This window comes from Neolamprologus multifasciatus, chromosome 3 (genome assembly GCF_963576455.1).
Source record: "Neolamprologus multifasciatus chromosome 3, fNeoMul1.2, whole genome shotgun sequence".
NCBI lineage: Eukaryota > Metazoa > Chordata > Actinopteri > Cichliformes > Cichlidae > Neolamprologus > Neolamprologus multifasciatus.
In genome coordinates, this window is record NC_140441.1 from 40,990,584 (window position 1) to 41,005,475 (window position 14,892).

Sequence of the window (14,892 nt, forward strand, 5' to 3'; positions counted from 1 at the left end):
CTGGAGCAATTACAAGTGCAGCGATTGCACACGAGTGTCCGTGTGTGTTTGTATTTCGTTAAGCGCCGACATATCCACCCAGAGAGGGGAGGAGGAAAAAGTAGGTTATTCTGTTTTTCTTCTCCCTTCCTTCCCCCCCCCCCCCCCCCCCGTCTCCCAGTGTGGCTGCCTCTCACTCCTCCTTTTCCTTTCCCTCCTCAGTGAATAGGAGGATGATAAAAAATGAATAAGACGGCGCGGCTTGTTTGATCCTCTCTCGCAACCCGTGCCGTAATTTGAAAGGGGTGGGAGAGGAGGACGAGGACGAGCATGGAGGTAAACCTTCTTTTTAAAAAGATGACACAAATTTTGCCTCCACCAGGCCTCGCCTCCATCTCGCTCGACATCCCTTTTAAAACGGTCTCGTGTCTTTTCTTCTTCTGTTAAAAAAAAACTTTCCTTTGCAGCCAGCTTCCTTTGTTTGCCTTCTTTTTGGCCCGCGCTCGCTCTCTTCTGTCCCCATGGGTGCAGTTTTCAACGAGATATATTCCATGCTCAATACTCATCTACTTTCCTCCTAAATCTTGCTGCCTGTGTGTGTGTGTGTGTGTTGTGAGTCCCTTTTTAGTGTGTGGGCAGACAGCAGCAGCCCTCTGACCACAAGGAGAGGACAAATCCCCTGCTCATAAACCCATAATCTTTATAGCTCCCGACATGAATAATTGCCCCTTCAGGCCAACAGTAGGCGCTACCAATGACTATAAAGTGTGCGTCTCATATTCAATTGCACAGTTTAAATTGACAACTTAATTTAACAGCTAAATCCTTTAAAGTAAAACCTAAGATAAAGCAGTCGTTCTAACCTCGGACCATATGCTGGTCTGAAAGACTTGAGACCAACGTAAGGCTCAGCTGTCGCTGCAAAAAACCAAAAGCAAGGCCGTGTGCTTTCCGAGACACCGACGCGAGCGACAGCAGCCACACGGAGCAGTTTGAAACGCCAAATGACACCACTGAAGTCGGGGAGTGATCCTGGATTATGGCCGCCAGCCGCTCAGAGGCTCTGTAATTAATTACAGCGGCCAATAATAATTAAAGCCGGGCACCGTCGAGCGGAATGCAGAAAAACTGGCGGTCGATCTGGTGTCTGTCTGCGGCCTCTGAGCCCCGTGGGCGCTTCCAGGCCACGCTAGCACCTGCTCACCAACTGCAGCAGCTAACAGATTTCAGTCTGTGTGTAGGGGTGTTGGCAGGCGAGTTGGGTGACACGGACTGTTAAGAAAGGGAGGGGAGAAGGGCACGGTACGCTCTGAAAGGGTGGCTGATTCACAACAATGTGCCGGCATGAGCCACTCAGACTTACTGGACTGTGGAGCTGCGATTCATCTGCTTTATTTAGATGTAGCTGCGGAGCTTTGCGGCCGAACGTGTGCGCGAACCGCTGTGTGTGCTAACTGTGCGCACACGGGGGCTGGAATGTAGCAAACACGCTCGACTTTATTGTGCTGGCATGATGTGGTCTTAATTTACTTGTTCTTGCACAGAGGGCGTGCGAGTACACAAGCACACAACACACGCCGAGCAAACGCAATGCATTAAATATGAGTGTTCAAGCTGCGCATGCTGGCGTTTTAGGTACCCACAGAGATGTGAGTGTGTGTGTCAGTGTGTGTGTGAGTGTGTGTGCTGCAGGGTAGAAATATCTTAAAGCAGACCTTATTTTCTGGGACACAGTAAATAAGGACTGTTGTGATATGTAAAGGGACTGGTTGCCCATCGATACTTTTGCATACAAATCCAACTCGAGTAGAACCCGAGAATAGATTTCTGCTTTTATTGGCTTATTGGACAACATAATGCATTAATTTTTGTATTTATTATCCCTTGAGTATCTCGTCCATCTGAATATGAGATAAATTGATAGGTTACGATACCCTGCCTACACCTGCACACCCTTCTGTTTATTCTTGTTGTTCCATCTGTACAGTTAATTATATGAAAGGCCCATTAGCTCAGCAGCACATCTGCCTGTAACCTGTAAACCTGTCACAGTGAGGCAGTATGTTTTTAAAGCATATTTGTATTTGTTATTTCTGAACGCTTGTAGGTGGTGGTTGTTGTTGTTTGTGCTCTCGCATCAGTTTTGTTGTGGGCTGATTATAATTGGTATTATTCAAACCGCAGTCGGGCAATCACCAATCAGAATACTGAAGATAAAAGTGTTTGTCCAAGTGTATTAATGGCACGCCGCTCAAATATAGAAGTTGTTGATATGAGTATTAAATGCACTTCAAGCAGACATGGGCTGACTCATCGATGGCTCACCACTCAGACTCAGACTCGTTGCTTTGATGCCGGCGACCTCTACTTTGCATACAGAGGTCGTTAACTGCGCCTGAGATGTTTCCTGCAATCTGTGCAAATGAGATGTTCGCTGTTGCCCCACTTTCCTCACCAGGAAATCCCACATGTGATTTGTTTACATCTGGTCCAAAAAACCTTTTAGCGTTACTTGCGCTACATTAGGAAGGACAGCCTGGCTTAGCCCCACCCCCCTGAAACCAAGCTCCCCCTGTCTATAAATGTACCTTTCACACCTCGTGCCAAACTGAGGCAATTGCCAAAATATGCAGCACTAATCACACCACATTAAAACACTCTCCTTAACGCCTCCCCACTCTTTTGCCTGCCTCTCTTACTCTCCCTCCCTCTTTTTGCGTCTCGGTGGGCGATTTCCCTCACGTCCCACCCGTCGGGCCGAGCTCACCGGCATCTGGCAAGCTTGCTTGAAGGCACATGGAGCACTCGTTTGCATATCGCTCGCCTGATGTGCTCGCAGTCGCAAGGGTGTTCATTTGTTTGCCAAACTAGGAGTTTTATTTCCTGCTTTCTCTTTTTTTTGCATTAGCGTTTGCTTTCAGTGGCTGTGGTGGAGCCAGAGAGAGGGGAGGAGAGAGGGTGACCTGGCCACGTTTGGAACATTTGGTTCGCGCTGTGAACACTATTGCGCAATAATGTAATTCAGATAGTGCTGGGCAGCATGGTCTTTCCTAACAAACATTGTCCGTGTGTGTGTGTGCATCTGCTTGAGCATTATGCCATCACCCCACCCACTCACATATGGCTACCTTCTGCTCCAAATATTTCAGCCAGAACTCGCCTCAGTGTCAATATAAAGCCATAAATACATCTTAGAGCGTAAACAGTGTAGTTCCACTCACCGAGCATTTAATGAGGAATAACGTGTTTCCTAATATAAATAAAAAAGAGACCAGAAAGTGTTTTTTTTCTATGTTTCTAGGGAACTGATTGATTAATGGAAAGAAAAACACAATTTAAAATTAATATATTCAAATAGAGGTGATCTCTTACCCTTGTTAGGCCCAAGTTTTGGAGTTTGGCCTGATTATATTGTATATATTAACCTTACAAACTGTATGGTGATAGCCCACCCATGGGGTCTTTGCCTGACTGCCTGCCTGAGTAAGCACCAAATTTTTTTTAAATCTAATACATAAAACAAAAGCTGCAACTCTTAAAATGGCTAATGAATCCTATTAGCCTACTATTGCAGTTGACAGTCTTAATAACAGGTTTAAAACCCTATTATTAAGTTTGTTTGTTTTAAATGAATGAACAGGTACATCTCATAACACCGTGTGTCTGCTCAGCTGATATCTGGTGTTTAATAAATACAGATTACAGCAGGGAAAGTCATTCTTTGCCATATGTGAACAAGACTAACCTTGAGTTCTGGTGCCGGTTTGTACCATAAAGTGGGCAATAAACTCTATGATCTCTCTCTCACCTCACCCTCAGTGCTCTGCTGTTCTGTCTGTGCCACACAATTAGCATTTTAGCAGATTGATGGTGGTACATTACAGTCGAAGCCGCCAGGAATAACAAAATGTCAGATTACTCTGGTAATTGTTAGCACTATCAGCAGTTACACAAGTAACCTTTGGATATGATAATCAGGTTGAATTTTATACATTTTCAAATGACTGCAATATATATTGCGGTGGCTGTAGCTCAGGAGGTAGAGCAGGTCACCTACTGATCGGAAGGTTGGAGGTTCGATCCCTGGCTCCTCCAGTCTGCATGCCAAGTATCCTTGGGCAAGATACTAACCCCAAGTTGCTCTCCGATGCGTCCATCGGAGTATGAATGTGTGTGAATGTAGTTAGATAGCACTAAGTATAGATAAAGTGCTTGTGAGAATGGGTGTGACTGGGTGAATGTGGCGTGTTGTATAGAGCGCTTTGAGTACTCCGGGAGAGTAGAAAAGCGCTATATAAGAATCAGTCCATTTACCATTTACCATATGTGAGTTTACATTAAAGCGGATCTACTATGCTCATTTCTAGGCTCTTTACTAAAGTAGCTGTGCGTGATTCGCAATTCGAAATAATCCTTATCCATCTTATAGCGAGCCTGGGTGCAGCTCCCCAGTTCGCTCACTGCTTGAAGCAAGTCGCCTTAGTTCTATTTAAGCTTACTGTCATCTGATTGGCTGCCCCTCATTTTTGCACATTTTAAACTACACCTGCCAGAGCTTGCCTCAGATGATCACATTAGAGATGACCCCTCAAGCCTTTACAGCCACTGAGCTGATTTCAGACTACAGCCATGTTAATATGTAATGGTATATATGTTTATATTACTTATCAGATGAATTAAAAGAAACCGTTTTTGTTTCTTGCTGTGAAAAAAACAAAGGTAAAAAGTGTTAAAGAGTTTTCTCCCAGACTGTTTGAGTTACCTCCTCGGTCATTTCTGAGCAGATTTTCTTCCATAATGCGCGTTTAAGTTCTGATAAAAACACATTTGAGCTTATTCTTCTGGAAAACGATACGTCTTTAACACAAATGAATGAGCTAGCTGGTGTAGCACTAACTGAGATAACAGGGATTAGCATGATATTCTGAGCAATGATTAAAGAAGCAGTTTTTGAGTGAAGCTGGACATGCATGATAAGTGCAGGCCATTAAAATTCCTCAAGTCCTCAAAATGACTCAAAATTAATGTTATCATCAACAATATATATAGTACCACAATTTTACATTAAAAACAGACAATAGGAATTTCTTTCTCTCGTTTTCATCGGGCAATCTTTATCCATCCTTTATTTAAGCCCTCAATTACTCCAGCTCATTAATGAATGACAAGACTTTAATTAGTAAGAAGCCTGCCTCGTATTAATCACTATCATCCTCAGCTCAGCTGTAGAAGTCCAAACATTTAATGCAGCATTACTGCTCAGCCATCAATCGTTCTTACACCATCACTGCAACGTTAAAGAAACGAACCACCCGAATCATGTTAAAGCAGACAAATCATTTTAGATTCATGAGCCATGCGCTCAAGCTCCGCCCTGCATACGGCACATATGCGTTCCCCCGCTACTCAATTACACTACACGCATAGAAAAAACACCGTCAGCATGCACACACAGCGAACCCAACCGAGGCCAACGTAATGACAGCGGGTGTTCGTTACTGTCAGCACAATCAAACCGTGTTGGGTAAAGCAGAAAAGTAGAAGCCTTTGCTTTTAATTAATTTGCTGTTTTATGTCATATTCCATTGATTTACATTATTATGAAACTTTGTGTCTTTATGTATTGTTTTACTTTTGCCTTGTCACACCACCACTCTTTTCACCTCCTTTCATCCACCCTTGAAAAAGTTTACATGACCACTTTGCACTTTTTAGCCCACTTTATATTTTCTTTATATGCAGACATAATACCTGCTTCATTTGACACACATACATTTTTTATTCCTATTAACTCAGAATATTTCTTATCAGCCAGAATTTAAAAATACTCTTAGTCCACATATTCATTTCAGTACATTTGTTTGTGGTAGCACGTCATTTTGTTTAATATGAACTTAAAAAAGAGCCCAGAGAAGTAGTTTACTGTGGGAAGTTACTGATGGGGGATCAGATCAAATTTTTGATTTGAATTTTGCTGATCATACAGGGTGGGCCATTTATATGGATACACCGTAATAAAATGGGGTCATCTGAAGGCAATTGTCTATGGACCAGTTTCACAAAACTTAGCAAGCAGTTTGCTGACTGTAGCATGGGAGATGGGTGGTCTCGTAGGGTGTCTTGCATTGAAATGTGCTGCAATGACCCGGTTACTGCGTTCACCAGATATAAACACAATTTCAATCCGCTCCTCACGTGTTAACCTCTTCAACATGGTAATGGCTGTGAACAAAGAAAAACTTGTAAATAACTCATGAAAGAATAAAGTTACATTGAAACCAAGCACACCATTGTTTTTCTTGTGACATTACCAATAAGTTTGATGTGTCACATGGCCCTCTTCCTAGTGAAAAAACAAAAGTTGTATCAAAGATGGCCGACTTCTAACTGGCCACCATGGTCACCACCCATCTTGAGGAGTTTGCCCCCTCACATATACTAATGTGCCAACGAACAGGACTTTAATATCACCAACCATTCCCATGTTATTACGGTGTATCCATATAAATGGCCCACCCTGTACTGTGCTAAATCACCAAACACAGAAGTAAATCGACAGAAACAGTACAGATTGATGTCTTTAGTAGGGCTGGGTATCGTCACTGATTTCTAGAATCGATTCAAATCCGATTCACAAGGTCCCGAATCGATTCGATCCACGATTCGATTTAATTCGATTCGATTCACTTCGATTTGAATCTCTATAATTCAGATCAGTACATTTACATATTTTTGTATCTATAAAAAGGAAGCTGACACACACAAGACTTTATCAAAGGTGTGAGCATCACAGCAGATGCCTTTGTGTCAAAGTAGCTGAAGATAAAACACAGAAAAACATGAAGGTGATTTTCCTGTTCTGGGATTTTATAAAAATATTCTGCAGTACATCAAAAACGAAAGAAAACCATTAATCAACACATGAACATTACCTCTGATGTTACAGCGGTTTTATTAGAGACACGGCTAAACGTTTTGCATTTTGCATAATTTTAAAAAGTTTAAATTTGTTCAGTATTGAACGGCAGAAATTAGGTTTTCTTTTCGGAAGTATATAAAACGGGAAAAAAAAACGTCGGCGACAGCGCTGTAAACAACGGTAGACTTGTGCGTAACAAGCAAGCGAATAATGCAGAAAACAGTACAGAGAGAGAGAGAGAGAGAGAGCTGTACATCGTGGTCGAAGCAAAACAGCAAAAGTCAGAGTGAATACATGACGATGTTTATGTGAAGCGTAGTTTGGATCTTCTTTTGCTGCTGGTTCGGTCAATATTGTTTGGAGAGAGATAAAACTAACAGCTTTGGAATCAGCGCATAAAGGGCGTGAACACAAAGCGGAGCCGCCGACAGATCAGAATCAGCGCGCTGTCGGCTTTCAGCCCCAACCGTGAGAAAGGCGACATCTACCTGATTCTGATCCGCGGGTTGCGCTGTGTTTAAGTCTTTGTGCAGAGTCCGTGTTCCTGCTCTCATTTACTGTCTTAGCTGTTTGGTGGTTGTTGAAATTTTGTGAGATTTCACCAGAGATTCTGGCATTTCGGGCAAAATAAATTTATATTAAAAAATCGATTCAGGATTTTAATGAATCGATTTTACGTTATCCAAGCCAGAATCGATTTTAATCGATAAATCGATTATAAAAACCCACCCCTAGTCTTTAGTTTATCATGCTTTGTCACTTAGAGCACTTTGTAGCTTTTTGAAGCCCTCGGACGATGGATCAGGCTCCTGATATCTTTCAAGATCATGCTTCTGCTCGTGGTCATTCAGTGGATGGCTTTTGTGGCACATCAAAGCAGGATTACCAGAAGCATTTTGTGCTTTATGATTATCGGGGAACCTAGGTTACAAGTAATCATGCATTTGCGATCGGGAGTTGGGAGTTCGCCTTGTAATCGGAAGGTTGCCGGTTCGAGCCCCGGCTCGGACAGTCCCGGTCATTGTGTCCTTGGGCAAGACACTTCACCTACCGCCTACTGGTGTTGGCCAGAAGGGCCAATGGCACAATATGGCAGCCTCGCTTCTGTCAGTCTGTCCCAGGGCAGCTGTGGCTACAACTGTAGCTTGCCTCCACCAGTGTGTGAATGTGTGTGTGAATGGGTGGATGACTGGGTGTGTAAAGCGCTTTGGGGTCCCTAGGGGGGACTAGTAAAAGCGCTATACAAATACAGGCCATTTACCGTTTGTGATTAGTCGCCATCACACCCCAAGAAAAGCAACTGGATCATGAATAACTGGGTCCAATCCTATGCCGAGTACCAACTGTGTCCTGAGCCAATAAACAAGTGAAATGCCATTATTTTCTCTTTTGTGCTAGTTTACTATGAGTACAAAAGCACAAAATTATCAAAAGACTTGAAACTGGTAAACCACGTGAAAACAATTCAGCTTCAAATTTTCTTGCATAACTAATGTATAAAAACAAACAAAAGCAAGACAAAAATCATATCAAATGTGAGTTTACAGGGTTGACTTGAATGTTTTCTGCAAATTAGCTTACATTTGATCACCAGGAACGATTCTTTCAGTAAAATTCTCAACACAAAACGTGACCTTGAGAACTGTGGATTAATACAAGCAAATATTTTGACTCCATGATTTTGTTTCTGAACAATGCTACTGCATCAAAGGCAGATTTTTGGTACATAATGCAGGCCTGGTGTGCATGACTGTGACACCAGCAGGTGTGTGTGTGTTTGTGTGTGTTTCTGAGTCTTTAGTTAAAAGGCATCGTCTTTAACCAGGTCAAAGCTTTTACTTTATGTCTGGCTGTGACTGTGTGTTTAGTGCGTGTTAATGCATGTGTGTGTGCATGCGTGTCTCTGTGTGTGTCCACACAATGCAACTTGATGGACCAGCGCTGAGAATAATTAACTCTGGTGACCCGAGCACCGCGGTGACGGGGCAACCGCTGTGCCTGTAACGCCTGTCAAAGAGGCTGGTCATCACACTCCTCAGGCGGAGCTTGATGAAGAACAGGCCTCACACACACACACACACACTAAAGCAGAAACACACATACAGAAATGGGTACAAACAGTTGAGCTACATGGTAAACATAGAGCTGTCATATATTAATTAACACATTTACCAGGTCTGTAGCCTGAACACACACACACCACGTCACAGCAGTAAAAATGGCTCCATAGGTCTCCTCACAGCAGCTATGTATACATGGGTATGTGTCTCTTTAGTACACTTGGCACACACTCTTTCACACCACGTTGCAGCAACAGCACTGAAGTGCTAACACGCACACACACACACACACACACACACAAATACACGGGCATATGGCAAGAAGCTGGCTGTTCGTTAGCACCCCTGACATCTCTGACAAATTGACTCCTTTATCCGAGTGGAAGTGTGCGGCAAGGTGGGGGGGGACGGTGGTGGAGCTGATGTGGGGATGGATGCAGGGAGGCCGCGAGAAGGTGGATCATCTCATTCACACGGTGTGAAGGAGAGCAATATCATTCTGAGACGCACACACAGACACACAAACACACCTGTGACATCACCGGCATGCAAAAGACCTGTTTCGGTAATGACAAGCTAAGATGGAGGAAATGAAGGAAGAAGGAGGCGAGGGAATGAGGAGCGGTGGAGCTGATGGAGGGAGAGGAGGATGGAGGGCAGGGGCAAATGAAGGACAAGAGAAAGAAAGATGTCAGAGACGCTGACTTCAGAGGATGAGAGGAAGCGAAGGAGAGAGAGTGAATAGGCAGAGCGCTGAAGAAAAAGTAGACTGATAAAGAAGCCATTGAGAGGAGATTTAAGGGGGAGAGCAGCAGCAGCAGCAGGGATGTGCTGCAGGATGACTCCATCTTAACTCTGTTTACCGTGCTGTTTAGTTCTGAAAGAGAGTTCCCTCGCCTTTACTGTGCTGATATGAAGCCTCGTGATAGTTCATAGCATGAGGCACAAAAAAATATCCATTGGGCACTGATATGAGACAGTAAAGTAAAAGTTTTTAAGAAATGCTACGTTGAAGGATTTTATTTCCCCTTTTTTCTATTTTATCAACACTTTGGAGCAAATGTGCTTTTATAGCCTATCCACCTTGTGACTGGTAGCACTTCATATTACAGCACAGCGATTACTAGTGGGGTAATAGTTAGAAAGCCAACACAGGAAGTGCCAAAACAGGTCACTTACCACAGACTCCAATATTAAAATGGATAGTTATACAGCTTTACAGTCTACAGCCTATTACACAAAATGGTTTTGGCCTCTATGAATAGCTGTACAGTGGATGATTTTTCCTTCTAAATTTTTGTATGTTGTAATTGGAAGCATGGCTACTTTGAGTGAAAGGTGCACAAACACAGCCGATAGCTGTCTGCTAGGCCTTAGCGCCGCTAATTTGTTAAACCTCTGGAAGTGTTTGTTCAAAAAGAAGAAAAAAACAAAATGTGCTTCAGTTTTTTTTAAGTAATTATTTTATTAGTCTCTAATACACTAATAAGCATTCATGAACAAACGCACTTCCCTTGAACAGTTTATGAATCCAGCTTGCTACCCATGTTTGCTAGCATTAGCTGTTCAGCTAGCGCTACGACCTCTAAATGTGGTCATTTCTAACTAATGTGTTAGAGTATAAAATATACTGCATTGCCTCATTTGTTATTTTAAGACAATGTTTAAATTATTCAAAAATAGCAGACGTAATAATGCCCCCTAGCAATGTTGTAGCACAATGTGCTAACATCACAATCGCAATATCCATCCAATTTTTGGATAAAGAGTCTAAGGAACAGTGTTCCCAACTCCTCAGTAAGGAAAAATCGTTACTGGCTGTCCTAAAAGTCGCTAAATTACGTCCTCACCTAATTTGCATAATTGGTCATGCTAATGTAATTATAACCTACGTTGTTGGAGACAAAAATGACATCGTGGAAGAGACATAAAGTGAGTAAAAAACGTCCTAAATGCATTCAGAATTACAAACTACAAGTTAAATTTCTTTTAGCAATTATTGTTTTTTTTATCTCACAATTCCAACCCTGCCCGAAATAGGCATTCTGGTGGACTTACTGTGTGTGTGTGTTTATAAGTAGTTTTAAACCTTGTGGTCCACAAAACAACATAACAGTAAAAGAAGAACTGACAGTGACAGTCAGTGCGGGAGCAGCGGCTTTGCTCATGCGCGATTCATTTGCAGTTTGGACGCATAGGTGTGAACCTGTGAGCGCTTTGGCACGGGCGAGGTGCCCACGGCAGCACCCGCTGCTTGTTGAGAGTACGAGGGTTTCATGTCAAAAAGTCGTCATAAATAAGTCTCCAATAACACCAGAAAAAGTCACAAGATTTGTCGCTTGTCGCTTCTTAGAAAAAGAGTCACTAAGGGGGTCTGAACACCCACTAAATATAACGACAAAGTCGTGAAGTTGGCAACACTGCTAAGAAGCTTGGAAAGAAACGTGTCTGGACTTCTTTAATGGATAAAGAAATTTCCATTTCTAACCAGGTGATATTAATGGGGCAATAAGTTGATAATATATAGGTAATATATTTTCTACCCCATTTAACAATGTTACTTTTTCTTTGAGCTGCGGGTCACCGCAGCTAGTAATCTGTATTCATCTTATCCTCTTCTGTCATACCAGCCTTTTGTACATCCTCCTTCACTCCATCCATGTGTCTTCTCTGTTGCCCTTTTCTTTTCCTACTATCTGCCATCTCCATCTTCAAAATCCTTTGTCCAGTATATCCACTATCACTCCTCTGCACATGCCCAACCCATGCCAGAATTGCCTCTCTAAACTACTGAGATGTAATATAAAGTTCTAAAAAAATCTTTAAAAATGTATAAATGTAACCTAACTAATTAAATAAAATCTACATTGGAACTAAAAGTTTCAAAGTCAGTCGTGCAGGATCTTCTGATACGAACTTGCAGTAACAATCTAATTCTGATCTGTTTTGTCAGAACAGTAAAACAGCGTACGATACATCAGTAAAATATTATGCATTCACACCAGATGAATGGTTTTAATATCACAAGAGTTTATGGCTGGAGGAACACATTATGGGGGAATAATCACTTCAAATAAAAGTTGCAATTCTTATTTTCTTCGGAATCAATTACCAGACTTTAATCATTATGAACCTTTGTTGCACAAAGTCATTCTTCAGTGCGGGAAAGCATATTTGGATTTCAAAGCTTAAAAAAGTAACACTACCTAATGGAGATTAAGTATTATTTAGATTTCTGGAAGCAAAGTTGGAGGGAAGCAGTTTTTTACAACGATGAAAGCAGCTCAAACCCTTCAACATATTCTCACTATCGTCTGATAACAAATGGACACTCGGACACAACTTTGTGATAGACGCCACATTTGAATGGACCGAAAATCTCTTTGATTATAATTGTTTTTATTATTTAGGGTTTAGTCACTGCCAATGCTATAGATATTCATTCATTTATGGACCAACTCCTCTTATTTCATGAATAAAAAGCTACATAAGTTACTTTCTTCTTTTCCTTGTACTTTGGTTGACCTTCATCAAGACAGGTTTCCGTGAGTCCAAGCAACGTTTTATGTTGCAAGTCAGATGAAGAAAGAGAACAGAGAAAACTTGTTCGATCAATGTGGACCCAATGGGCTAAATGATGGAGGCCCTGATCAAACATCATCATGTTTCTTGGAATATGGTATTCCCTCCAGTAGCTGATGTACTTCTGGTTGCTAAGCAGTAAATTAATCTCACATTTAAGTGATCCGGTGTGTTGGAAAGGCTTCCTCTACAGCTGCTGTTTTCAAATTCTTCCCACTCACTGTACACTGCACGAGCTCCGATTTCAACATGGACCTCAAAGAGAGCAAACATCTGCTTTTGTTTCAAAATGAGCCAAACCTGAGGTAAAATCCACATTTTCAAAGCCTGAAATCAGCACGTCAGGTGAGGTGAGGATGCTTTTTTTCCCCACCCAACATTCATCCAGTTGTGAACTGTGATTTAGTCCTGACGGTGAGGATGCTGTCACATCCTGTTTCAGGAAAAACACTCAGAAAACACTGTCTTCAATCTTCCCTCAGCACCTGGACCACTCACCAGACTTTCTGTGCAACAACATCACCCACTTCCCAAAAATCAAAACCAAGCTGTAGAATTGCTGTTTTGACACAGCGGAGGAGGTTCGGCACACGCATAAAGAAACATAACTGGAATCAAGCTTCTTTTAAATCTAAAAATAAAAGCTGCGCTGAAAAAAGAAAATAGCAAGAGAAGACGATCTTGACCAGAAGATTGGCCAATTTAAATCTGATAAGGCTTTTGATTGTTACGGACCTGTTCTCAGAACTTTCTGATCACACCTCTTATACTGTTGCTATAGTGGAGGCTCATATTAAACAGGGGCAAAGATTCAAAAATTGAGGTCAGCGTTAGTGCAGGTAACAGCTCTTTATAATAGAGGTGGGAATCACCATACATCCCACGATACGACATTATCACTAGGGATGGGTACCGGTATCCGGTGCCATGATGCGAGACCTCACACCGAGCGCATCTACTGCAGGTGTGGTGCCTGTTATCGGACGAAGAGTTAGCAACATCCCCCAAAAAGCTGAAGAGTAGAGTCCTGGCCCCTAGCCCTGCCAGTGTAGCAGAAATGATGAGGATGATGATGGCAGCAGCAGCCGTTCTTCTCTGCGTGAGTAGCTTAATGTTGTTCGTGTATAATTTACGTTGGGTAGGGTAACCACGTTATTACATTAATGTATGTAAGGTGAACTAGCAAACACCATCATAGCTACATGCGGCTGTCTTCTTGTTTGATGGCAGATACTCCCTTCACCCTGGCCAAAAAGGCTTAAATGACCAAAGAAAAAGTGGGAAACAGTTAAACATGAGAGGTTTTTGGATAAAGTTTTTGTTTTTTCCATTGTTAAAGCACTGCTTCCAGCCAAGAGTGATACCATATATGCCCTATAGCTGCAGAAAAGGCTAACATTGTTATCTTTTTACAAAAAAAACAGCTGAACATGAGAGGTTTTTGGACCAATTTTGTGTTCTCCATTCTTTAAGCACCGGTTCGAGCACCGTTTAAGCACCGGCACCGTTTCAAAAGTACCGGTTTGGCACCGGTATCAGATAAAACCTAAACGATACCCATCCCTAATTATCACAATACTTAATGCACGATTTTATCAATATTCATTTTATCTAATATCAAAGTCTCACACTCAGTCTTTCTCTCATTTCAGTTTTATTGTTGACAAACTGAACGGTTTGTATTACAGTCTAGTCCAACTTAACTGAACGCAACCATCTGGTACAATTATAGCTATTCTGAACTATGCAATTTATGAAAACTATGCAGCCCATTCAGCAACTGAAGAATTTGAAAGTAAATTAAAACAAAATATGATTTTACATTAAATAACAAAGTTTTAAACTTAATTAAAATAAAACACATCTTAAATTAAAATAAGTAAACTGTCATGTTTATTGCTGCCAAAAAAAAGTTAAACACATTTGGACAGTGAAGGAATGTCAGGATTCTTGCTCAGAAAAAGGATCAACATGCTCTGAAGTCAGAGCACAAAAGCTTTTTTGTAACAAAATATCAATTTCTGCTGTCCCTGTATCGATACATTATTAGCAAACAAAATATCACGATACTACACAGTATCGATTTTTTTCCCCCACCCCTACTTTATAACATCATTGACAGCTGATATTCCTGATGTGGTCATCTCAGGCACGGCAGCGAGGGACAGCCAATCAGACAAAAGTTGGGTTAAATGGGGAGAAAGGCGGCTCAAACAGCTCCTTTGAGACAGCAGATTGACCGAGAGGCTGGACCAGAGCCCAGTACAAGACGAATAAGGTTAGTTATTAACTGTTAATAAACTCTAATAAAATCCCAGAAAAGAAAAGGAAAAATACAGAGCAAGAAATAAG

At 41.8% G+C, this 14,892-nt stretch overlaps 2 long non-coding RNA genes across 2 annotated transcripts; both read left to right on the forward strand.

The window, feature by feature from the left end:
• The first annotated feature begins 8 nt into the window (after positions 1–8).
• On the forward strand, positions 9–2,614 carry LOC146523212 (uncharacterized). Its single transcript, XR_014870034.1, has 2 exons — positions 9–100; positions 202–2,614. It is a non-coding gene; the product is annotated as an uncharacterized LOC146523212 (long non-coding RNA).
• Positions 2,615–7,437: 4,823 nt separating this feature from the next.
• On the forward strand, positions 7,438–10,905 carry LOC146523213 (uncharacterized). The gene is made up of 2 exons (XR_014870036.1): positions 7,438–7,830; positions 8,151–10,905. It is a non-coding gene; the product is annotated as an uncharacterized LOC146523213 (long non-coding RNA).
• The last annotated feature ends 3,987 nt before the right edge of the window (positions 10,906–14,892 follow it).